The following is a 27,415-nucleotide window of genomic DNA, read 5'->3' on the forward strand; positions in this document are numbered from 1 at the left end:
GCAAAATCATGAGTTATTTCCAGCAGCTGGGTAACCTTTGACAGTCCTCTTCTAAAACCATGTTGTCTAGTGTAAATTAGGTTATTTTCTTCCAAATACTTTGTGATGGATTTATTTATGATGTGCTCCATTAGCTTGCAGTAGCAGCTAGTTAGTGAGATGGTCCTATACATGTCTACAGACAGGCTGCTGCCGCTTTTATGAACCGGAATAACCTTTGCACAAAGCAAGTCGGAAGGAAGAGCACCTGTTTCAAGAAAAAGTAAAAATTTTGTGCAAAAACGGAGCGAACTGCTCCGCGTATCGCTCCAGAAATGTATTTGAGATGTTATCTGGACCAGGGGTCTTTTTAACGTCAATCTTCAAAAGCAAGTTAACAATACCAGTCTCGGAAATCTCAATATCTGGCATCAGTGATTGTGGCTCGCTTGTGATAGCACTCGTGGCAAGCTCGCGAGCAAAGACAGATTGAAAATATTGATTGAAAGAATTTGCGATAATGAGGGGGTCTGTGTCTACCGCACCATCTATTTCCATTTGTGATAAACGGGGTTCAGGGTTCGATAAATATCGCCAGAACTTTCCTGGATCGCTAATGATTAAGTTAGATAAAGTTGTCGAAAAGAATGCATCCCGCGCGGTTTTAATTTTCAATTTTAGTTTCCTCGCCAGTTCGCATATCTGAGTGCGATTTCCCTTCCTTCTACGCATTCGCTGTAATCTTTGCTTCAGATGAATGGCGGTGCGTGTAATCCACGGGGTTTTTGTTTTTGTTCGTTTTATTCTCGTAGGTACAAATGTTTTTTCGCATTGTGTTATCGCGCGTTTCACCTGTAGCCACATTGTTTACACTGCAGGAATCTGTACAAGAAAAACTATCGAGAATTGTTTCTAGGTAATCCATGATGCCTACATCATCTGCCCTGCTGTAGTCTTTGATAGTGATTGAAGAGTTGCTGTCATTACGGTCAGCGTTGTGGCGCAGGGGAGGAAAGGTAAGAAAAAGCAATTTATGGTCAGAAATTCCGTCTTCCACGCTAACTTCAGGACGGAGAGAACTAGATACAAAGGCTAGATCTAATACGGAAATAGCTTGTCCTTGGAGGCGCGTTGGCTCATTTACTACCTGAGATAGCGAAAAACTAAGCATTATATCCAGGAGCTTTTCACAGTTTGAAATTTCGTTCCTTCCAATTGCTAAGTTTGTCCATTCGATACCTGGTAAATTGAAATCGCCTGTTAGGATGAGTTTTGTGCGAGCGTTAACTTTGCTATGCAAGAAGTCGTGCATCTCAAGAAGATAATCAAGGGGTGCTTTCGGTGGTCTATATATACCGCCCACTAGTACCAAGTTGCCCTGAACGTTAATACTGCACCACACACTTTCATGATTTGGTATACCACTATCTTTTTGGAAAGAAAAGTCTTGCTTTATTGCAATGGCTACACCACCTCCTCGCCCAACACGATCTGAGCGGATCAAGGCATAAGAGCTTGGAACTATTTCTGAGTCATGGATATCCGAATGCAGCTAGGTTTCAGTTATTACAACTAAATCCGGTGAGTACAGCAACAGCAATTCTTCAAATTTTTCGGTTTTGTTCACGATACTTCTAGCATTGAAACATAATAATGGAACTGGAGCCTCCCGCAGCACTGTTGGCAGACTTCAGTAGCATTCGTTTGTTTTCGCTTTTATCCCAGATGTGGTCGTTTATCTTCAGTTTATTAAATATGAGAGCCACCTTATCAACGTTGTCGCGATTTATCTTAGATGATTGCCATAGCTTCTTGCGTACTTCACAGAACCGGTACAGAATAGTCCTCAGCGATTGAAAATTGGCTACCTTTTAGTTTGAAGCAGTTTTGAAGTATTTTTATTTTTTTCCGAGAAGTCCTATAATCGAAGTATGACCGGTCGTCCACGATTTTGATTACTTTTTCCAAGCCGGTGGATACTCTCGATAGACCTAACTTCAATGCCTAGTGTGCCTTTAAATATTTCATCCTTGACCAGTTTTCCAAGATACGCAGTGTTTTCGCCTTCGTCTTCTTCTATGCCGTAAATGATAATGTTGTTTCGGCGACTTCTATTTCCAAAATCATCAAGTTTGCTGTTCATCTGTTCTAAGTGCTTGTGCATAACACTCAAGGCTCCCTGGCATTTTTGTACCTTCTCATTGTTCAGCTGAAGTGAGGCAAGGCTTGTTTCAATTTCCAAAAGCCGGGTTTGTACATTTTGCAGACCGGTTTCTAAGAGAGCTTGGGAAGATTTTATAGATGTAACAGTTTCAAGAATTTTTTCAATCTTTTCGGTATTTGGACCAGGGTTTTCCTCTACATCGCCACTGAGCTTTAACAGCAAACAAATAACTCGTAACAAATCTCGAACACATTGAAAAACAACGCCAGGGCTCGGAAGCACCACCAAAAAAACACAATTGCTCCTTAGAGTATCAGGATAAGGTCGTTTTTTACCAACCTGGACGAAGTAAACCACGAAGTTTAGCATCGTGTTCCGGGCGGTGCTGCCAAGCCCACTCAAAGGCATTGAAGGATGGACCGGACTTTTATAGGGCTCCGATGATGTCGCTGGGGTCGCTGTAGTGCCAAAGAAATGTTCCAAGGTGTACATCACTGCGCAGCTCTCCACGTGCGGTAGATACGTCTTATGCAGCGCGACTGTTGGGTGATCAGGCATGCGCTGGGGCGTCATTGCCGATGTCACCCTGCAGGCATAGGCGTCTACTGATGGATGATAGCCACTGGTGTTCCCGAGGAGTCCCAGCAAAGCCTGGACGAAGTAAACCACGAAGTTTAGCATCGTGTTCCGGGCGGTGCTGCCAAGCCCACTCAAAGGCGTTGAAGGATGGACCGGACTTTTATAGGGCTCCGATGATGTCGCTGGGGTCGCTGTAGTGCCAAAGAAATGTTCCAAGGTGTACATCACTGCGCAGCTCTCCACGTGCGGTAGATACGTCTTATGCAGCGCGACTGTTGAGTGATCAGGCATGCGCTGGGGCGTCATTGCCGATGTCACCCTGCAGGCATAGGCGTCGACTGATGGATGATAGCCACTGGTGTTCCCGAGGAGTCCCAGCAAAGCCTGGACGAAGTAAACCACGAAGTTTAGCATCGTGTTCCGGGCGGTGCTGCCAAGCCCACTCAAAGGCGTTGAAGGATGGACCGGACTTTTATAGGGCTCCGATGATGTCGCTGGGGTCGTTCTAGTGCCAAAGAAATGTTCCAAGGTGTACATCACTGCGCAGCTCTCCACGTGCGGTAGATACGTCTTATGCAGCGCGACTGTTGGGTGATCAGGCATGCGCTGGGGCGTCATTGCCGATGTCACCCTGCAGGCATAGTCATCGATTGATGGATGATAGCCACTGGTGTTCCCGAGGAGTCCCAGCAAAACCTGGACGAAGTAAACCACGAAGTTTAGCATCGTGTTCCGGGCGGTGCTGCCAAGCCCACTCAAAGGCGTTGAAGGATGGACCGGACTTTTATAGGGCTCCGATGATGTCGCTGGTGTCGCTGTAGTGCCAAAGAAATGTTCCAAGGTGTACATCACAGCGCAGCTCTCCACGTGCGGTAGATACGTCTTATGCAGCGCGACTGTTGAGTGATCAGGCATGCGCTGGGGCGTCATTGCCGATGTCACCCTGCAGGCATAGGCGTCGACTGATGGATGATAGCCACTGGTGTTCCCGAGGAGTCGCAGCAAAGCCTGGACGAAGTAAACCACGAAGTTTAGCATCGTGTTCCGGGCGGTGCTGCCAAGCCCACTCAAAGGCGTTGAAGGATGGACCGGACTTTTATAGGGCTCCGATGATGTCGCTGGGGTCGTTCTAGTGCCAAAGAAATGTTCCAAGGTGTACATCACTGCGCAGCTCTCCACGTGCGGTAGATACGTCTTATGCAGCGCGACTGTTGGGTGATCAGGCATGCGCTGGGGCGTCATTGCCGATGTCACCCTGCAGGCATAGTCATCGATTGATGGATGATAGCCACTGGTGTTCCCGAGGAGTCCCAGCAAAACCTGGACGAAGTAAACCACGAAGTTTAGCATCGTGTTCCGGGCGGTGCTGCCAAGCCCACTCAAAGGCGTTGAAGGATGGACCGGACTTTTATAGGGCTCCGATGATGTCGCTGGTGTCGCTGTAGTGCCAAAGAAATGTTCCAAGGTGTACATCACTGCGCAGCTCTCCACGTGCGGTAGATACGTCTTATGCAGCGCGACTGTTGGGTGATCAGGCATGCGCTGGGGCGTCATTGCCGATGTCACCCTGCAGGCATAGTCGTCGATTGATGGATGATAGCCACTGGTGTTCCCGAGGAGTCCCAGCAAAACCTGGACGAGGTAAACCACGAAGTTTAGCATCGTGTTCCGGGCGGTGCTGCCAAGCCCACTCAAAGGCGTTGAAGGATGGACCGGACTTTTATAGGGCTCCGATGATGTCGCTGGGGTCGCTGTAGTGCCAAAGAAATGTTCCAAGGTGTACATCACTGCGCAGCTCTCCACGTGCGGTAGATACGTCTTATGCAGCGCGACTGTTGAGTGATCAGGCATGCGCTGGGGCGTCATTGCCGATGTCACCCTGCAGGCATAGGCGTCGACTGATGGATGATAGCCACTGGTGTTCCCGAGGAGTCCCAGCAAAGCCTGGACGAAGTAAACCACGAAGTTTAGCATCGTGTTCCGGGCGGTGCTGCCAAGCCCACTCAAAGGCGTTGAAGGATGGACCGGACTTTTATAGGGCTCCGATGATGTCGCTGGGGTCGCTGTAGTGCCAAAGAAATGTTCCAAGGTGTACATCACTGCGCAGCTCTCCACGTGCGGTAGATACGTCTTATGCAGCGCGACTGTTGAGTGATCAGGCATGCGCTGGGGCGTCATTGCCGATGTCACCCTGCAGGCATAGTCGTCGATTGATGGATGATAGCCACTGGTGTTCCCGAGGAGTCCCAGCAAAACCTGGACGAAGTAAACCACGAAGTTTAGCATCGTGTTCCGGGCGGTGCTGCCAAGCCCACTCAAAGGCGTTGAAGGATGGACCGGACTTTTATAGGGCTCCGATGATGTCGCTGGGGTCGCTGTAGTGCCAAAGAAATGTTCCAAGGTGTACATCACTGCGCAGCTCTCCACGTGCGGTAGATACGTCTTATGCAGCGCGACTGTTGAGTGATCAGGCATGCGCTGGGGCGTCATTGCCGATGTCACCCTGCAGGCATAGGCGTCGACTGATGGATGATAGCCACTGGTGTTCCCGAGGAGTCCCAGCAAAGCCTGGACGAAGTAAACCACGAAGTTTAGCATCGTGTTCCGGGCGGTGCTGCCAAGCCCACTCAAAGGCGTTGAAGGATGGACCGGACTTTTATAGGGCTCCGATGATGTCGCTGGGGTCGTTCTAGTGCGAAAGAAATGTTCCAAGGTGTACATCACTGCGCAGCTCTCCACGTGCGGTAGATACGTCTTATGCAGCGCGACTGTTGGGTGATCAGGCATGCGCTGGGGCGTCATTGCCGATGTCACCCTGCAGGCATAGTCATCGATTGATGGATGATAGCCACTGGTGTTCCCGAGGAGTCCCAGCAAAACCTGGACGAAGTAAACCACGAAGTTTAGCATCGTGTTCCGGGCGGTGCTGCCAAGCCCACTCAAAGGTGTTGAAGGATGGACCGGACTTTTATAGGGCTCCGATGATGTCGCTGGTGTCGCTGTAGTGCCAAAGAAATGTTCCAAGGTGTACATCACTGCGCAGCTCTCCACGTGCGGTAGATACGTCTTATGCAGCGCGACTGTTGAGTGATCAGGCATGCGCTGGGGCGTCATTGCCGATGTCACCCTGCAGGCATAGGCGTCGACTGATGGATGATAGCCACTGGTGTTCCCGAGGAGTCCCAGCAAAGCCTGGACGAAGTAAACCACGAAGTTTAGCATCGTGTTCCGGGCGGTGCTGCCAAGCCCACTCAAAGGCGTTGAAGGATGGACCGGACTTTTATAGGGCTCCGATGATGTCGCTGGGGTCGTTCTAGTGCCAAAGAAATGTTCCAAGGTGTACATCACTGCGCAGCTCTCCACGTGCGGTAGATACGTCTTATGCAGCGCGACTGTTGGGTGATCAGGCATGCGCTGGGGCGTCATTGCCGATGTCACCCTGCAGGCATAGTCGTCGATTGATGGATGATAGCCACTGGTGTTCCCGAGGAGTCCCAGCAAAACCTGGACGAAGTAAACCACGAAGTTTAGCATCGTGTTCCGGGCGGTGCTGCCAAGCCCACTCAAAGGCGTTGAAGGATGGACCGGACTTTTATAGGGCTCCGATGATGTCGCTGGGGTCGTTCTAGTGCCAAAGAAATGTTCCAAGGTGTACATCACTGCGCAGCTCTCCACGTGCGGTAGATACGTCTTATGCAGCGCGACTGTTGAGTGATCACGCATGCGCTGGGGCGTCATTGCCGATGTCACCCTGCAGGCATAGGCGTCGACTGATGGATGATAGCCACTGGTGTTCCCGAGGAGTCCCAGCAAAACCTGGACGAAGTAAACCACGAAGTTTAGCATCGTGTTCCGGGCGGTGCTGCCAAGCCCACTCAAAGGCGTTGAAGGATGGACCGGACTTTTATAGGGCTCCGATGATGTCGCTGGGGTCGCTGTAGTGCCAAAGAAATGTTCCAAGGTGTACATCACTGCGCAGCTCTCCACGTGCGGTAGATACGTCTTATACAGCGCGACTGTTGGGTGATCAGGCATGCGCTTGGGCGTCATTGCCGATGTCACCCTGCAGGCATAGGCGTCGACTGATGGATGATAGCCACTGGTGTTCCCGAGGAGTCCCAGCAAAACCTGGACGAAGTAAACCACGAAGTTTAGCATCGTGTTCCGGGCGGTGCTGCCAAGCCCGCTCAAAGACGTTGAAGGATGGACCGGACTTTTATAGGGCTCCGATGATGTCGCTGGGGTCGCTGTAGTGCCAAAGAAATGTTCCAAGGTGTACATCACTGCGCAGCTCTCCACGTGCGGTAGATACGTCTTATGCAGCGCGACTGTTGGGTGATCAGGCATGCGCTGGGGCGTCATTGCCGATGTCACCCTGCAGGCATAGGCGTCGACTGATGGATGATAGCCACTGGTGTTACCGTGGAGTCCCAGCAAAACCTGGACGAAGTAAACCACGAAGTTTAGCATCGTGTTCCGGGCGGTGCTGCCAAGCCCAATGTAATCAACACCTTTGCCCTATCTATTACTTGCTACATGCATTATATGCCAAGCTTACTTTGTTTTCTTGATTTCAGCTAGAATGGTATTAACTTGGGTTTCTTTCCTAACCCACTATGCTCTTTGTGCCTCTTAAAGTTGTATCAATCATTTTCCTTTCCAAAGCTTGCTGTGCTGTCACAGCCACTTTCAGGCATTTTTGTTATCGCATTTCTTTTCCATATGTAAAGATTGGATACACATACTACTTTCCTCTTGAGGGACAGTCATAAGCTGCTATTCACCCCACCAGGGTGGCGCTCGACCAAGGATGCGGCATCGAATCCCGGCCTCGGCGGCCGCTTTTCAATAGTGGCGAAAAGGAAAGCGCCCGTCTACTGTGCGATGTCAGTGCAAGAATCCCAGCTGGTCGAAATTTCCGGAGTCCTCCATTACGGCGTCTCTAGGTTGAGTCACTTTGGGACGTCAAACCTCAGAAATCAAAACCATAAGCTGCTATTCGTGACCTGAGAGGTAGTACCCGGCAAGACCACTCCACTCCTCCCTTAATTATTTCTCTCAAGTCACTAGCTACCTGAAAGGGGACCTGTAACATAATTCGAGTGCTTTGTTTTGTTTGTTTGTTTCAATTGTTGAGTTATGGCGATGTTACTACCAGCGATCGTAACGCGCATATTTAGATATTGAATATTTTAGTTTGCTCGAGAAGCAAAATCACTGTAGTGGCGGTGTTGGCACACAGTGGCGGTTCTTTGCAGCGGATATGACGTCAACAGATGCCCGTTTCACAATTGAATAAGTAGCAAATGCACTGCAAATTGTGTCCATTAGGAAACATTTGTTATATCGCGTTGTTCTATTTTGAATCCTTCACGTTTGCTTTACACAAAGGAACTGCAAAGCATGTGACTCAAAAAGCATGAGCAGAGGCGCTGGTTGAATCACAGACCTTCACTGCTTTCACGACGTATACATGTGGACAGCTACCTGTGGCTATGCAGCCAAAGTTAGGCAGGAAAGAATATAATGATTTCGGCAGTCGCCCTTCGCTATTGTAGGATGCCTGGAGCTGGAGAGAAAATGGCGATCATGGAGCGCGCTCATGAGAAAAGATCAATAGTTTCAATAGTTGGTGTGTGTGGTGACAAAGGAATGTCCCCTGCCTGCTCCCAGTCTCTTTGTTCCTCATTCTATTTCTTCGAGGCGCCATGAAGGAGACCTGGTCGACTTTCGCAAAAACGTGTATAGCGACCGGGAGAAACATGAAAAAGACATCGTCTGCAACGTTGTAGTGACGGGCTCATGTAGACTGTTTCGACTGGTCACGCACGTGTCGTCACTAGGCAAATGAAATGCAAAAACGAAAGACCGGGAAAGTTGAGTTGAGGGCAATTATTGGTTTGCTTGTAGTTTGAAAATTCATTCCTTAATAACTCCGGTTCTAGTGCACTGATTTCTGTAATTCTTTCTGATTCGGTATCTGCATGACATTAAATAATCCACCTAAAGCATAACAGAGAAGCGTTGCAGGGGCCTTTAAGGAGGTGCATTCTTTCATCATTGTTTTTAGCTGCTAGGGGTCTGCAAAGGGCATTTTCCAAACCAGGTCAATTATGAAATAATTACTTTAGCAAATATTAACCTTCTTGTGCAAATATTCTTCAATGAGTAATCACGCAAAGCAGTGAAGTGCTAGCTGCAGCGCTCTAAGTATTAGCTATGAAAACACCAAACACTGATCCCTAGTGGGAGTTGAAACACAAATTCAGTGTATTAACTCTATCATCAAGTTGTACGCAAAGGGAAAGTACTATTTGTTGTTCATGATAGAAAAACATTAAGTAGAGCCACATTCACATAACCTTGTATGTGCACAGGGAGATAAATATGACCTCTGAATCAGAGCCAGGTTCGCTTAGCCTGCAATGTCTTCAATCAGTGAGTACATTTCATTTATTTGTCCCTTAAAGGCCCGAAGGCATTACATACAGGTTGGAGGGTAGTAGCAGAGAACACAAAAGAAAGAAAGGGGGGAAAATACACGGGGTACCAAAAATAATATACAAACTAAAAGCAAGAAATAAACATACAAAAAGAAAACAAGGAACAGTTGGCACTTCGGTGTCGCAGTATGAATATGTTTATGAGAAGTGATTAGCCAGTTTCTCGCGGAAAAGGCGGCGATCGGAGCATGTAATTACGTTGTCGGGAAGGCCATTCCAGAGCACTATGGCGTCGGGAAAAAATGAACTGCTCATTGCGGAGGTGCGGGTTTTAATGCATGCGATTGGGTTACTGTGGTTTAGGCGGGATGACGTACGTGGGGGTGGCTGCAGCAACAAATGTCTTGGTGAGCGATAAAAGAAAGAGTGAAAGAGGCATAGCCGGGAAATAACACGGCGAGTTGCTAGTGTTTGAAGGCCGAGGGATCGTTTTAGTAATGTTACGCTGGTATTTCTTGAGTACTGCGATGTAATAAAACGGGCGGCGCGATTTTGAATGGCTTCAAGGTCTGAGATACGATTGTGATGGATGCCAGACAGATGACGCGTACTCCAATTTAGGACGTACGAATGTTATGTATGCCAACTTTTTTACTTCAGGTGATGCAGATTTTAGATTGCGCCGGAGAAAACCAAGTGTGCGTGATGCTTTGGAACAGATGGTCTGAATGTGTGTTGTCCATGACAGCGATGATGTGATGTGTACTCCTAGGTATTTATAAGATGATGTTCTCGTGACGGCGACCGATTTTATGTTGTAAGTGCTATCAATAACTGTGTTTTTGCGGGAGAATGATATGTATTGGCATTTATTTAGATTAAGAGGCATGTGCCATCTGTCACACCACGCTGAGATAGTGGTTAGATCCTGTTGAAGAGCGGCAATGGCGCTAGCGCCGTGGATGGGGCTGTAAATTACGCAGTCATCTGCGAATAAACGTAGCGTTGATTTTATGTTGATCGGTAGGTCATTGATGTAGATGAGGAATAAAAGAGGTGATAAGCCTGCACCTTGAGGTACGCCGGATGTTACGTCGGAAAAAGCTGAGCGACAGTTATTAACACAGGTGAATTGCTTACGTCCTTTAAGGAACTGCTCTAGCCAGGAGAGCAAGGTTTGTGCAATGCCGAGCGATGACAACTTAAAAAGAAGAAGATTATGGGAAACACGATCAAATGCTTTTGAAAAGTCGAGAAAGATAGCGTCGATCTCGACAAGGTTATCTAAGTATTGTAGAATGTCGTGGGTGAATTCGGCGAGCTGGGTCTCACATGACAGCTGCTTCCGGAAGCCGTGTTGATTCGGATAGAAAAAGTTCATTGATTCTAGGTGGGTCATAAGATTGGAAAAAATAATGTGCTCAAGTAGTTTAGACGGTATACTAGTGAGGGAAATGGGACGATAGTTGTTAGGGCACGTGCGGTCATCCGCTTTAAATATGGGTGTAATTTGAGCTTTTTTCCAATCGTCAGGGACAACCCCGGTATCTAAGGATTGCGTAAAAATTAGATGCAGTACCTGGCTAGACAATGAAATGGTATTTTTTAGTAGCTTGCTGTTAATTTGATCGCAGCCGGCAGATGTAGATATTTTCAGTGAGGCAATAAGCTTTGATACACCATCAGGGTTAATTTCGATTTTAGGCATTTCTGAGAGTGAGATTTCTGGAATGTGTTCATTAGCAGTAACGTTAGCAGCGGAAAAAACTGACGTAAAGTAATTGTTGAGCGCGGTCTCACAGTCATCGCTTTTGATTGGTTCTCCATCAGCATCTAGGAGTTGTACATGGCGATCTTGTGGTTTATTAGATAGCATGCGCCAGAATTTGTACTACGATAAGCTCCTACGATGTACTACGATGAACTACGATGTACTACGATAAGCTCCTACTGTGTGCACTTTGAACGCTGCCATGAGCATGAACTGCATCATGGCATTGGGTCTCACGCATATTATGAGCCTAATAGTGGCACGTGTGATCACTCGTTTTGGGATACCTAACTATGAAATGAAAGTATGGTGGACCTTATTCAAACTTCATGCCGCTTATTTGAAACGTATTTGAATACTTCAGCACCAATTTGCATGGCCCCAGACTATCATAAACTCTTCCTTTCCCAAACTGCGGAGCATTAGTTTCCTTCACGTCGATTTTAGACCCACCATTCTGTTTTGCCTTTCTTGGTCCTCAATCACTCTGCAGTTCATTTTCGAAGTTACTGTGATGTATTGTTAGCAAATGAGTACTAAACTTTTTCTTGTCCATAAACTTTATACCCAACTTTGAAATACTATACTCTGATTATCTCTTATAACACGAGATTTAAGTATCCAGCAAATCATGCTTACTTGGTGAATTGGAGTGTGTTTTACTATAGCAGTGGTCAGGAGTGCCCTGTGGTGGTTTTCCTAGGACAAAATAAAATATGGTACCAGGGAAGAAAGGCATTTCGAGAGCCTTCAAAAGGCAGTGTAATTATTCAAAGCATCATCTGCTTCCTGTACATTACTGTAGAAATTTTGTGATAGTTTTGCAGGAGTGTTATCATTTTGTACCAAGGGATCATAGATATTTCACTCGCATTGCACATTTTTTGCAAGTACTGCTCTGTTCCCATTTTTATGGACCGTGCAAAGAAAAAACTTGTATCCACTGATACCTTTTCATAGAGAACAAAAAAAATGCTATGCTCTGAGGCAGAATTTCACAGTGAGCTTTATATGGGCTGCGGTACAAGCACTCACTCTTCGGTCACTAAATTAGTGCTAGAATTCTTGCTTCAGGCAATAGAAGCAGAGATTATCACTAGATGAATGCGCTTCGGCACGCCGGAAGTAACCATTCTTGGATACCGTATTCACGCCGCCAATCAGCCGACCGAAGAAATTGTCGATGGTCTAAAGAAGCTCCCAGTCCAATGACCAAGCAGCAACTTCATTCTTTTCTCGGAGTGCTAAACTTCTACAACATATCCTTGCACGGTGCAGCTCGCGCCTCGAGCCTCTATACCGCCTCCTTACAAATTATCAGGGGTGAAGATGGCACCAAGAAGAAGCCGACGCTTTCAGCGCACCAAGGAGCTCATAGACATCCGATATCTTAGTCTAGAGGATAACAGATGGTCGCTTAGGGTAACAAATTGGATTACAGAGGAAGGAAAGCGCGGCAGGGGGCGGCAGAAAGTTAGGTGGGCGCATGAGGTTAAGTTCGCAGGGGTCAAGTGAATGCGGCTACCACAGGACCGGGTTAATTGGAGGAATATGGGAGAGGCCTTCGCCCTGCAATGGGTATAGTCCGGTTGATAATGATGAAGATGATGATCTTAGTCCACTACGGCGTGCCCAATCCGCTCACGCTTGCCTGCGACGCATCTGCCTACGGCATAGGATTTGTCCTAAGTCACGAAGACACAACCGGACAAGGATCTCCTATAATATTCGGTTCCCGTACTCTGAGCTAGACCGAAAGAGACTATTCTCAGAGAGACCGAGAAGCTCTGGCTGTCGTTTCCGGCGTCAAGAAGCTCCATCAATACCTTTATGGCAGACATTTCAAGGTCTACACTGACCACCAACCGCTGCTGGATCTGCTGCATCACCGTCGTCTAATGCCTAGTCTAATTTCGTCGAGGATGCTTCGATGGAATTTACTGCTCACACAGTACGACTATGAGCTTATCTATCGACCAGGATGTCAAATGGGCAACGCTGATTCGCTCAGCCGCTTTCCGCTGCCCTCTACAAATGGCGAAAGTCCCATTATCGCAGATGTCCGGCTGCTCTAAAGCCCACCAAAAGCCTTCGCGAATACGTCCAAGACTTCTCAACTGACAAAGAAGGACAGTGTGTTGTCGCGAGCACTAAAATGGATTCGTACTGCATGGCCATCAAAGGTAGAGGACGAATTTCAACCTTACTTCGTGCGCCGCAACGAACTCTCCGCTTATCGTGATTACATTCTGTGTGGGCTCCCGGGTCGTGATTCCACCGCAAATCTGCTGGGAAGTTCTTCAGCTACTTCACTCATCAGACCCAGGAATCGTTCGCATAAAGAAACTCGAGCGAGCTTACGTGTCGTTGCCAAAACTGGACAGGGATCTGGAAAACACCATCCGTGCGGGTGAGACAAGAATCCACGAACGCTCCACCGCGCGCTGTAGTGCATCCCTGGGAGCAGACTACGAGACTGTGGTCTAGGCTGCACGTGACTTCGCTGGACCAGTCCAAGGCAGGACATTTCTTAATTGTCGTGGACTCGTTCTCCAAATGGCTGGAGGTGGTTGACGACTACTTGTACTGCAGTCGTTATTCGTGCAGGCTGTTCGCCACGCACGGACTTCCCGGCGTCTTCCTATCTAACAATGGTTATTCACTTCAGCTGAATGCCGGCAGTTCCTCGCCAGGAACAATTTAGTCGCACCCTACCATTCTTGTTACAATGGACAGGCCGGGTGCTTCGTTCAGGAAACAACCGACTAAAGGGGGCGACATCGAACTTCAGCTGAGTCGTTTCCTGTTACAACAGCACTTGCAGCCCTGCACGACCACAGGAAGAAGCCCGGCGGAGCTACTGTTCTTACGTCAGCTTAAGTCTGTCCTAGACTCCTTGCACCCTGATTCCCAGGAAGGCGACTCGTGACGCGACCAGCTATCACAGAAGTTCCGCGCTACACCAACCCGCAAGTTTGTGCATGGTGACTGTCTTCGCGAGGAATTTTTCAGCACCTGGGTCGCAGTGGCTTCCCGCTATCTAAAGCCCGCTATCATCTGCTCCTGCAAATGACCTGTGTCCTAAGAAGTCAGACTCCTCGATAGTACGCTCTGGCGTAGGCACGTCGACCATCTTAAGAAGAGGGACTACCCAGCCGACGCTACCCAGCCGGCGCGCGCCTGCGTACCGAAAACGTCGGAGTATCCGCGCCATATATCTCCGCCTAAAACCTCCGCGCAGCGCGGCCGCGTCGTCTGCTCCCCGCCGCATTGAAAAGCATGTTGTCATCTGCTCCGCGCTGCATTCCAGCGCGTGTTTGCTCGCGCGCGCGCGGTTGTTTCTCTCCTCCTCCGACCGCGTTCTGGCCGCTACTAAAAAGAACTAGAATTAAAATTGACGGCGTGCTTTTTTCGCAAAAGTTGTGTGATAACGGTAACGGGATGGATGACGGCTTTTTTTTAAGTATCCCGTACCGCTCATATCTCGCACCGCTGTTTGTAACTGGTGGCGCCGCAGCAGCCATCGCGGAACCGAGTCGGCCTCAAGAAACAGATATACGTCAATCGTTCTTTCCTAATACGCGATCCAGCATTGGGAGCTCAAAACTGCACACTCGCTAGCTGAGATAACTGAACTAGGAATTTCACAGCGTAGCTGTGGAATTAAGAAGACAAAGGTTTTCATGGAGAGATGTCCCCGTCTGCATGAAAAGTCGTCAGGAATTTCCTCGCTCTTCGTCTAGTGGAGAGACTGCCGCAAAAATGGCGTGCCTCGGCTTCTCGTCAGTGACCCAGGTCGTTAGGATCCCCATCCCTCATCGGAGAAGGTATATAGGTCATTGACTTCGAATGGCAGCGCCGCAGCAGCGAACTTCCCCTGGCTGCTGTCGACATGAACCAAAGGGTAAGGCGGCATGCTTTTTGCCTTTGTAGGGAACGCTTTGAAAACGCGCCGAGAACAGACACCACAGCACCGGTAGCATCCTGTGTAGTCGTCACACTGCTGAATCGAATGGGTCATTATAGGTGGCAGCATTTACTTTCTTCACCTTGTTGGGGGGTCGCCTAAAACGTCTGTCCCCAGAGAGTTGAATGGGCCCCTTTCAAGTGAGCAATTACAAAGGGAAAGGAAGCCCCCCAACCGGCGCGCGGAACACTCATCGCTGTGTACACGCGTATCAATTATTATCCACGATAAGGCTGGACACTTCATTCTCTGAACAACATGGACAGAGACATCAAGATGTGCTGCCTCAAGTACTTCAAAATACCTGTCGCTTGCCTCTCGCCTCGAGTAGCGAATTCGCGTTCATGTTTTTTTTTTTCTATGTCCGAGCCTGTCAACAAGCTCTCTCTGAAAACAATGTTCGCTGCGATCAATTGATCATAATTTCTTGCTTTCGAAACCAACGATAAAAAACACGTTTGCAGCCAGCCTATTTGTCAGCCAGGGAACCGGAAAGCGCAAAATTAAGAAACCCCACTGGCAAAGAGCGCCGGTTTTGCGCTCGTCTGCACGCGACCATCCCCCCTTCTCCTCACTCTCCTTCTCCTGCGTCACGTGCACGTGCGGCTGCGCGTGGCACGCGGGCAGGCAGCCGTGCGCAGCGCGGGCGCCGCTGCGCGTAGGCACGGCCGGTATCAAGGGAGAGCGCGCTTCTCTTACGGCCTCTCCAATGGGGTCTGTTTCAACCTCCCGCCGCGCCTCGGTGGGGTCGCCACCGCCCCACTGCTGCGCCCCTTCTACCGCCGTTCACGCGCAAGGGAAACGTGCCCTCGCTCTTCGCTCCGCCCGCATCGGTTGCAACCCGCAGGTTCTAACATTTCACCCTTTATGGTTTATACAAAACGCCCTATTCAGCGTCTAAGATTTATCTTGTATGAGGAATAAAAAACAATCAATAATCCGCGCGCGCGCGCTTTCGTCAGGGCGGCTGCGCACGGTCGAATGAAGTTTCGGGTACACTTACCTCAACACTTTTTGCCCCCAAATTTTGTACCAAAATAAATGTACCAGGCTATGCAGTGTGCCTTTGAAAGCGGTAAGTAGGTGTAGGGCGACTTGACGCGAGTGCATGGCAAACTGATGGGTGGAGATTTTGTCAACCGCTGCAGTTTTCATTCAGAGCAAAAGAGGAGGCGAAAATTCATGGCGCGTCTCAGATTCAGAGTAAGGAACAAAAATATACGCATATATAGGTAACATTTTAGTTGTATAGTGGAGCAGGCTGCTCTAGCTTCATTCAAAACATATCAGTCGGTTGAAAGACCGAAGATATGTGTACGTAGTCTCGCGACTGACGCACATGTATGACAGACGTAGTCTGCTTAATACATAGATAAACAACAACTTTTAATCAAGGAATTGGGCATAAACAGTTATGCATAATTGAAAAGAGCTGCAAACAATAAAACAAAATGGTCCTTCAAAGCTACACATTGTACTGCATATCCATCAGTTGATCAAAATGCGACCTGCGGCTAGAAAATTCAGTCTCAAAATCTTCCTGCACGGCTTTTGCACATAAGGTGTTGGCCTCTCGTTCTTGTCTGTCACTTTCTTGGCATAATTGCATGAATTGCCAGGAATAATTCGGATAAATTTTCCAATTATCAAAGAAGTGGACCTTATAACATGGCGGTTGTCAATTCCTTCCGGGCAACTCAGTGGTGAGTTCGCAAGTGCTGATTGAATCAGGATATTAAGTACTTCAACATTTGTGTGTAGTAGGTGAACGATAGATTTTAAAAAAAAAAACGAAACTTGTCCAGTAGGGCAACAAGCTCTGGTTTAGGATAATGCAGTCCACTGGAATACTATTCCCGTAGAAGAGTGTACATCGGGCTGCTTCTTTCTCTAGTTTCAAGAAGAATAGCGCAAGCCTCACACCAGCAGTTGATTAATGATATATCCATCAACCGGAATATGCGACAGTGGGATGGCAGGACACTTGAGTTCCTCGGTTACTGATTGCGTCAGAAATGATTTTTTTCTTTTTCATCGACGCAAGGTGCCTTGATTTTTTTCTGAGATGAAATGTATCGCTGTTACGGCCCTCGCATCTAGCATGTCGTTCCCTTCCGCACTTTAGCCTTACGTTCCCGAAAAGAACCTCAATGGGGTCGCTATAGGGCTACAAGTGTGTCTTCTTCGATATAGCAGGGGAACTCATTTGTAAGCCACCTGCGTCATTTAAACTCTTGTACCAACTTCTTGCATATAGTCTGTATAAAGTTCTCCGGTTCATTAAGAAGCTGCTCCACCAAGTGTCATTTGTCTCTGACGGATCCACCACCGGGAAGCCAGAAATCTTTACTCTCGTAGTCCAATTGTATGACTCGGCGAAGCATTTTGTACGGGCCGAATTATCGGCGCAAAAGCTTTGGACTAAGTCCGCCGCGGTGAATCGGGGCTTCGGTTCGTTGCTGATCTTTAATGCGAGTGTTAGGGCTGTACCTTGAAGGCAGGCGTCCAACTTCGTCTGTGACGTGCGGTAGCAGTGCTATCGCAAGTCCAAATGGGCTCGACCTGGTACTCTCCTGGACGGCAGCGTTATACGCGAAAATGATGTAGGGTAGAATGGCGTCCAATGTATTGTGTTCGGCATCGACGTACATGGCGAGATCGTTTTCCTGAGGCGCTCCGTAAATCCGTTGGTCTGGGGATGGTATGCTGTTATACGTCGGTGTCTTGTATGACAGCAGACCACGATGGCTTGCGTCATCTCCGCCGTAAGTGCTGTTCCCCTGTTCGTGAGGACCACGTCTGGGGCGCCGTGTCGCAAGCGAATTTTTTCGACTAAAACTGGGCGACTTCGGGCGTGGTACCATTTGGCAGGGCTTTTGCTTCGGCGTAGCGAGTAAGGTAGTCAGTGGCCACGATGATCCACTTGTTACCGATAGATAAGTCAGAAAGGGGCCGAGCAGATCCATCTCAATTTGTTGAAAGGGTTTTTTTCGGGGGCAGTATTGTGTTCAGTAACCAAGCTGATCTGATCGGCGGCGTCTTGCGTCGTTGCCACTCACGGCACGTCTCTTCACGTAATGGGCAACGTCGAGAGGTAACTGCGGCCAGTAGTCCCTCTCTTGGATCCGATGCAACGTGCGCCCAATCCCGAGGTGTCCTGCTGTCGGCTCATCGAGGATGACCTGCCAAATTTATTTTCGTGGTTCTTTAGGCATGACAAGAAGGTATGTGGCCATGTTGGGCGCGAAGTTCTTCACGAGGATGTCGTTGCGCAGCGCGAAGGATAACTGGCATCTGAACACAGCAGGAGGGGAAGCGATCTTTCCTTCTATGTAGCCTGCCAGGTCTTTCAACTCAGGGTCCGAATGCTACTGTTGAGCGAAACTCCTGGCGCTTACCGGTTCCAAGAAGGCGCCGTCGTCGTCTTTTGGGGGCGCATCCACAGGGGCCCGGGACAAACAGTCTGTATCGGAATGCTTGCGACCAGAGTTGTAGACCACTGTCATGGCGACGTAAACTCCACTGAGCAAGGCGGCCCGAGAGGCTTTTCAAATGGCGAGCCAGCAGAGCGCATGGTGATCGCCTACTACCTTGAATGGTAGATCGTATAGGTACGGACAGAACTACGTGGCCTAGATGATCACGAGGTACTTTTTGTAGGTCGTCAAGTAATTGGCTTCGGCTTTTGGGAGCGAGCGGCTAGCGTACACGATATCCTGTCCGTCGGTTTTCTGAACGAGAACTGCGCCTAGGCCAACGCTGCTAGGGTCGGTGTGAATTTCTGTCTCGGCATTTTCGTCGAAGGGCTCGAGGACAGGATGAGACTTTGAGCGGCGCTTCCTTAGAGGCTTCCGTTTGAGGTGCTTTCCATTAAAATGGGACGTCTGCTTTTGTAAGCAGCGTCAAAGGTTTGCCTAGGCGTGAAAGGTCCTTCATAAATCGTCAGTAATGTGTGCACCGTCCGAGAAAACGGTTTACAGTTTTCTTGTAACCTGGCTGTAAAAACTGCGTGATCGCAGCTGTTTTCTGTGGGTCGGGACGAACTCCCTCTTTACTGCTTTCAACGGTAAAGCTGACAACTTGATTGACAACTGCTCGAAGCCTTCTCAGGTGGTCTTTAAATTTTGAAGAAAATGCAACAGCGTCGTCTAAGTATACCAGGCCATTTCTAGGGAGAATGTTTTGAAAACGATTAGGGGGGTGTTTAATTTTAATTTACAAGGGTATTCAAAATATTAGCTTCAGAAAGAAAAGAACAGCACATTTCAGTGTTTTGAAAACACTGGCAGTGCCATTAGCGGCTTTCTGGTTCGAAGCGAATGTTTCAAATTCAACGAATTCAATTCAAGCAGAAATGGCACTGCCAGTGGTTTCAAAACACTGAAATGGGCTGTTTACTCTTTTAGCTATTCTAACTATTCACTTGGAATTAAGTTTTACTAGTATTCGCATATAATTTCCTAGAAAAGCAAATATCCGCAAATCTCTCATTTATTTGCACAGCTTCGCTGATCATCTCACTGAAATATATGGCTGCGCTGTACAAAAGGGCTTAAAGGTCCTTGAAGGCTGCTTATATACCGGATGTTTGAATGAAACCATAATGTTCAAAGATTGGCTTTTTAGATATCAAGTACTGTAGTAGCAGTACCGGCAGACATATGTCACACATACTGACTATAGTAAGCTAGGTAACAAATGTCTAAAAGTTAACGTTTCACCTTTGCAGTTTTGTTGCGATGAAAAATTTGTAGCCGGCCATTAATCACTTGTAAGAATTTCATGAAGGCAATTTCATGGCGTAGCAACTTTAGCTACTGCGTTTTAAATAGATTCAGCATGCCGCAAAACAGTGAGTAAACATCACGCAGTGGTAAACCTGTAATGTGGCCTCTCCCCTGTGTGGGTTGGAGCAGGACAGATCAGGTCACGTGGCAAATGCCCAACAGAACAATGTGTCGAACCACGCATTTCGAAATAGGGCGTGCCAAAGGAAATTGCGTTTTTGTAATTTTATAACACGATATGTCTGTTACGGCCTCCTATAAATCTCCAAATGCATTCTAGCACCAAGGTATGTCTGTTGCACTATAACCTTAAGGTTTATTGAACCTGGTTACTAGTTAGCAGATTCACCTGTTGTCTTGTACCTGCAAAAACTGGTACTGCAAGTCCAGTAAAGTAATTTCAATCTCAATAATTCTGGTTCACTTCGCTGAAACGTGTAAAGGATTGCTCGGAGCATCAGTGTTCCTAGGAGATGTTAGGGTATGCGTACCTCATATGGATGACTTTCTGAAGATTAGAATTTGATGGTTTGGTTTGTGGGATTTAACGTCCCAAAGCGACTACGAGAGACGCCATAGGAGAGGGTAGCTCCGGAAATTTCGGCAAGCTAGGGTTCTTTAGCCTGCACTGACATCGTACAGCACACGGACGCCTAGCTTTTCGCCTCCATGGCAAAGAGGCTGCCGCGGCCGGGCTTCGATTCCGCATCCTTGGGCGCAGTAGTCGAGCGCCCAAACCACTGCACCACCGCGTCGGGACAGCAAATATAATTTGAATCTGACAGGTTATTTGCTTATTGACACTTAATAGGTTGTTAGTCCGATATGAAGTGCAGCAAACAGATGCAGCCTATCTGATTTTATGTTTCATACATTTTTGATTCCCATAGGTTGGTTGTTTCTGTGAAGATTTTTGCTGAGGAAACAGAAGGAACATAGTGCAGTCCACTTATAGAGATATTGAGAAAACCGGAAACTCTGATCGCTATAAGCGATTATCTTTATATCTGGACTGGCGAAGAAAAAAAGGAAATACAAACGAAAAGCACACACCTACGTATTTTCCCATGCATGTAGGCATGCCTCCTTACCAGCGATAAGTCGGGTTGAACAACGCTAATCATCGTAAAGAGCGCTAAACAGTTTATTAAAAGATACATCAATAGCCATAAAATATGAGTATAGACACTGCGTTTTTCGCTTCCTGCTTTACCGTCTGAAATGACGACATTATTGCGATCACCTCGTGATATTCGCCTACAGCCGCTGAATAAATTTCTAATCGAATTTTTTTTCGACCACTTTCGGTTTCTATTTCAGCAGCCGAGCGATGGCTGTGACAGCAGAGCCAAGTCTAGGTCACGTAAGGTGTGGACAAAGAATCGTTCCTGTGTCGTTTTAATTCACGACAACAGTAAAGCGAGCCTGCCTCAAGGACAGCAATTGCAAAAAGTGAGGAATCAGCTATAACATCCCTCTCTTTTTAAGCCGCGCGTGACCTAGACTTGATTGTGACATCACAGTCATCGCTCGGCGTCTAAAACCGAGTAAAGAAAATTCTATTAAAATTTATTTATTGGAAGTATGCAAAAACCACATAGTGATCTATATAAAGCAATGTCTTACACATTATTAACAAGAAGAAAAATAACCACCAAAATTTGTTGTCTATACTTTTCAGCATACTTTAAAAAAGTTGGAAATTCGCGCTTGCTTGAGCAGCAGCTGGAGCTTGACAATCGCTTTGTTCATCGCTTCCAGTAGCGCGTACCTTGTGGTAGTCCTTTTTTGTGTGCACTAAACTGATTAGCGATTGGATGAACTGCAGGAGATACGGAATGAACTGTAGGACGGTATGGAACGCTCACCAAGATCTGCTGACTAAGGAAGCTTCCGTTCAATCAGCATTAGATATTGCCTCTGATTACGCTTCCTCCATTGGCCTTCAGCATTCCGTGCGTAAAACTACATACACGTCTGTCGCCAACCGCTGGGGACGCCGTAAACTTACTGCAAGTCCAATTCGTCTCTGTCTATCAGGCACCACACTACAAGATAATCCGAGCGTAAAACTTCTGGGCTTAACGATTCACCAATCATGATCAGCGACTGCTTTAAAACAAAATATTCAGACTATGGGTTTGGTTAGAAGAATTGCCTCTAAAACGGGTGGCGCTGGCTCGTCTGCTGAACGCCAATTAGTGAGGGTGGTTCTGCAGCCGCGTATTGTTTACCAAGCCAAGTTTCAGCATCTTACAAGAGGACAATCGGATCGCCTTGAGACCGTGAACCGAGAAGCTATGAGGATCATTACAATTGCCTTCCACGAATCACACCGGTCGTAGCGTTACAAGACAATGCGCAGCTCAACACCATCGATGGGCTGGTGCAGAAGCGCCGTGATGCTCGCCGACTTAAGGCCACTCTATCACATTCCAAGCAAGCACTGAGGGCGTAGGCAACTTCACACATTATTCTTCAGCTACCTGCGCCAGTTCTTCCTTCCTGGAAGTTTGCAGTCAGACGACAACAAGCCAACTTATGAGTTGGCTTGTTGTCGCAGACCGACGTCCGCAGACCGCAGACCAACGTCTACCAACTCGGCATCGTCGCTTCGCCAGTGATTCGAAGAGCAAGATGCTCACCTGCCTTAAGGGCCCATTGTAATGTACGTGGATGTAAGCAACCAAGGCTGTGAGTCATAAACAGTAATCTACTGTCCGTGCAGCTGAATAAGACCACCACATTTCAACTTCCGGGAACGTCTACATCTTTCTGCGCTCAGCTCGTGGCAGTTCAGGAGGCACTGGGCTCCGTGACCACCATACTATGCTCCCTGCGGCCCACGTTGTCATCCGCACTGACGCACTTCAAGCAGTACGTTTGCTGCGACGTGTCAGCCGTTCTCCAAAACTATGTCAAGACATACCCAGCTTGCGGAACGCATCCCGCAGTCATTACGTATTGGGTCGGTCCCACGGGGCCTTCTCCCTTCCCAACGTCACGCAGATTTAGCGTCCCGCCCAGTGACCCAAAACTCATCATTGCCACGGCTCCTTGATGCTGACCACGCTACCCTCCTTTTATCAAGAAAGGAACACCTCTGGTGCCGCACGCGTGCTCTTATCGCTCCGTGTGCGGTAACGCTCCCAGCGGTCCCACCCGTGCAGAGGAGGTTGCGCTTAGGAGGATCCGGATCAGGGTTGCCCTCACACCAACTGCCACTCGGACGTGGTCTCACTTCCGGCACATCCCCGCCCAGGATGTTCAATATGTAAAAATGAAAATATTGAATCCGACGTTCACCACTTGCTGTGGGACTGCCCAGCACTGAAATCGACACGAATCCGGCACCTGACGATAGCTGACCTTTCAGCAAGCAATCCTGCCTCGTATATCGCCTGGACGCAGGGACCACATAATCGCTCACACTTGGACTTCGTAAAATCAGCCAGCCTTCTATTCATTTAATCATCTCTTCTTTATTCATCTCATACCCCATTGATGCCCTGAGATAATAAATATCGTTACAAAAAACTGCAGGACATTCCCACGCGAAACTTCCAACCTTGAAACCCTGACAGAAATCCCGATGAATCTGCTGTTTGATCTCGAGAGCTATCGTATAGTCGTGTTCGTCGCCATCTTCCACGGACGCACGATCGGCGATGGCAATACCGCCGCACCCTTTGCGCGGCGACAGGCAGCGATTACGATTATGATAGCACTCATCCGTTTTCGCTGCATATGTCTATTGGCCGACGTAGAAAACGCGTCTGGCAACAGTGGTGAGGTCCCATCTCTAGGGACTGCAAACGCAGCCAATTCCGCCCTCTGTAAAAGGTTCCGTGGACAAACTGGACCTAAACAACTACATACCCGTAGCTACTACACCGGTGCTGGGTCGGCTCACCGTGCAGATATTGTGAAGAGTAATCTGCAGCGCTGGGCCGAATGCAACGGCATTCTCGGAGAGCTACAGGCGGGTTTCCGGACCGTCAGACTCATTGAGGAAAACTTGTTTGTCCTCGCACAGTGCATTGAGATCGCCCATTGAGGTAGCCCGCTCTATGTGGCTGTCTTGGACATATCGAAGGCATACGGTCGGGTCAACACAAAGCTTCTTTGGATAATTCTGCGTGCTCATGACCTCGACGAGGCAGACCTTGACCTGCTCCGAGCACTGTACACAGACGCCACGGCGAAAGACAAGTGGGGCAGAGACACCACGGCTCCGATAAAGGTGCAGCGCGAATTGAGACAGGGCTACCCTCTTTCCCCGCTTTGTTTATGCTGTACGTGGCGGGAGTGACTGGAGGTGTCAGGTTTTGGATACAAGCTGGAGCTCCATGAAGTGGCCAACTGGTTATCTGTTACATTCCAGCCTTTGTTTACGCTGACGATTTCGCCTAGGGCAGGCTCCACGGAAGAACTGCAGTGCCTACTTGATATCTGCTGCGCGGAAATGACTAGGCTTTGTTTGCAGTTCAATGCGGAAAAGTGCGTGGTGATGTCATGGGGTACGAGAGACTCTCAGCAGCTGGCATGATATCCCCAGGGAGACCCGGTGCGCATAGCGGGAACCGCGAAGTACCTGGGCGTGCACCTCAAAACAGGACCTAACTACCTAGCGCCTCACGAGCCGTACGTCAGAGTGCGAGCCACTAGACAATGGTTTCCTGGGTCGGCAGGCGCTCTGGGCGTTCAATCGCTATTGGGTGAAGTCGTGCGTGCCCTGTGGAAGATGGTTACGGTGTCCGGGATGACATCCGTCGACGCCACGCTATGCCTCTCGGCTAGAACGCGCGAGTTTTAAGAGAGGAGAGAGAGACGTGGGCAGGGTGTCGCTCGGTGTACACAGGAACACTCCTCGTTTGCGGTGCAAGAGGAATTTTCGAAGCTGTACTATGAGGACCGCCTTCTCCGTCTGCCTAAAGCTAGACTAGCCCACCGTACGCTGCTCTGTACCATCTTTGCGGAGGTGTCGACGAGGTGGGCCCGACGGTCAGCAAATATGTGTCGCCGTTTTGGTGTCCCGCGGGTGTCCATCGCTGCTGCTGCCGTGGAGCACTCGAGGGCTACTGGTGCGAAAGTTCGAGAACGAATGCAGAAAACAGAGGTGGAGGAGTGGCGTATAGGAGTTAAAGCGAAGCCTACCCTGGACCTGTACAGTGCCAGTAGAGAGGTAATCTGCCGGGAACGACTATATGAACTCCCTGGGCAGTGGCCTGCTGGCAGAAGCCCGCTGCGGAGTGGTGCGGACTCGCTTGTGGCGAGCGCGCTTTACGACCGATCTCGACACAACTTGTGCCATCTGTTGAGGGTCGGAAGAGACGATCAGCCGCGTGATTTTGGACTGTCCAGCGATATTGCCGGCTTCCGAGACCCGAACGTTGTCAGCGGCCCTGGGATTTGAGGCCCCTGCGGGAGTGGCGACCACAAAACAATGTCTAGAATTCTGGTAGCGGGGAACCCTGCGACCTTGGCGGCGGATGACGGCGGCTGTGTGTCTGTGCGCTTGTGATCGTAGAGCCTGGACAGTGAATTGACGGACTTGTTTTCTTTTTTTTCTGTTTTTTCTCTTCATTTTTTACTTCGCCGTGCTGGACGGCAGGGGCGACGCGCTAAAAAGGGGCAAATCCACCATCACCATCATCAGGAAAACGGATTGCATAAACCAATGCCTCCTGTAGTAGAGTGCCTGCAGCGCCGTGCCCCGTCTCTTTCACTGAGAGACTGTGTGGTTGTGCTAGTCTTACGCCCACCCCTGTAAGGTTTTTTTAGCATCCCTATTTGTAAGTATTAATAATGCACAGTATATTATAAGTGATGTCGTTCGGAAGCGAGCAAATCTCAACTTTAGAGGGCAGTTTGGCGTCCTGTACGCAAGGGGCGCCACAGTTCGGTCCTATTCTTATGCTTTATTAAAAAAAGAAAAGGGGAGAGGGTGAGGCGGCCACGCAGACCCCTCACGCTGCAGGCACTGTCTAAAGGAGGCACTGAATATACTTACTCGTTGTTGCCCATGTGAGTCGCACTGTTTACCGTTTGTTCGGTGACTCCGGTACACCCAAAGTGGACAAGTTGCTACTAGGTTCAGATGAAGAGGAGATGTACGCCTAACACACACCAAGCAAACCCGACGACTCTACCTGAGACGCAAGAGCCCACAGCGGCATGCGAGTGGCATGCCGCATTCAGTGAGCTCACAGCCATTGTTCGCGGTACCACTACAATTCGATTCGAATGCGGAAACTTGGACAAACTACTACGCGCGACTGGAATTTGGTGCAAATGAAATCATCGACGACGTACGAAAGTACGCGACTCATAACGTGCCTCAGCCCGGAGGTGTAGGGTCGTCTTCGAAACCGACTGGCGCTGAAAAAGCTGCGAGATGAACCCTATGACGCCTTCATTACACTGCTCAAGCAGCACCTGAATCCGGCACTGTCGGAAATATACTAAACGTACCGGTTCTAAACCCGAGTACAGACCACCGGCGAGAAGGTGGCGGAACTTCGCAAAATTGCCGACGACTGTGGCTTTGGCAGCGCATTCGAACGTAACCTGCGATTTGTAATCGGTTTACGAGAGAAGATGGTTTAACTCTTTGCTAATTTGGTCTCTCATTCTTCAAGAAGCAGTAAATATCGTTACGTCGGCGGAATTGACGATACAGAACGTTTGAGCGCCTACTCTATGGAAACGTTTCGGAATCGGCGAACGAAGGGAGCGTCGTAGCTTTCACGAAGAAAATGCAACACGCCAAGGGAAAGACGCCGCGTAAGTGCATTCGCTGTACCGATTGCTCACATGATGCTCCTAACTCTCCACACAAAACGTCGATATGTTATAAGTGCCACGCGCAAGGGCATTTATTTAAACTTGTTTCGGCGGTGGAAAAGCGAACAAGCCCACAAGTTTCAGGCAACGCGATGAGTGTGGAAGGGGGTGACAACAGCTCTTAAGTTCTTGACATTTTCACAGTAACAAGCGAAGTTACTGTGGTTGAGCCGGTCTACAAGACTGTGAATTGGGGTTCAGTGGATCTCGACATGCAGACTGATACGGGTTCGTCAGTCTGCATCTTTCCTAAGAAACATGCCATTGCCATGCCAAGCAGTGGCCAGCCCTGAAGACCACAAGGAGCGTCTTGCTACTTGGGAAAGTTACCTGTCAGCGGGGTGCTCCACATTACACCGCAGCACCAGGACTACAAAGCTGCTGCTGAACTGTACGTCGTGCAGTGCCCAGCACCTTCACTGTGTGGTACAGACGTAATCCAAAAACTGCTGTCTGGCCAGGAGGTAGGCTCAATACACTCTCTAAACAGGGTAATCTCGCATGTCACAGAGAAGCTAAAAGAGAAGTTTAAAGACTTCTCCCAGCCAGGAACAGGACTGATGAAGGGCACCCCTGCCAGAATTGCTGTGAAAAACGATGCAACTCCAAGATTCCTGAAATCCGTTCACTACCCTGTCCACTACACTAAAACATGGGACTGGGACTGGAATGCGTCGGCAAGGGATCCTGTCACCAGTCAGTCACAGCTATTGAGCAATGCCAATTGCCCCAGTAGTAAAGTAAATGGAACCTTGAGAATCTGTGGGGACTTCAAGGTCACAGTCAGCCCCGAGTGTTATATCAACCCGCTCCTAAAAATTGTAGACATTTTTGCCTCTCTCAAAAGGGGCTACTGGTTTTCAAAGTTGCATGTATGTG

General features: G+C 48.6%; 1 protein-coding gene and 1 pseudogene across 1 annotated transcript in view; one reads left to right on the top strand and one right to left on the bottom strand.

The window, feature by feature from the left end:
- The window catches only part of sli (slit guidance ligand), a 793,209-nt gene that overhangs the window by 746,309 nt on the left and 19,485 nt on the right, over positions 1–27,415 (top strand). The window lies entirely within an intron of this gene.
- LOC146206957 (uncharacterized) lies at positions 1,614–2,716 on the bottom strand (annotated as a pseudogene).

This window comes from Amblyomma maculatum, chromosome 1, assembly GCF_055883805.1.
Source record: "Amblyomma maculatum isolate TAMU_Amacu chromosome 1, ASM5588380v1, whole genome shotgun sequence".
NCBI lineage: Eukaryota > Metazoa > Arthropoda > Arachnida > Ixodida > Ixodidae > Amblyomma > Amblyomma maculatum.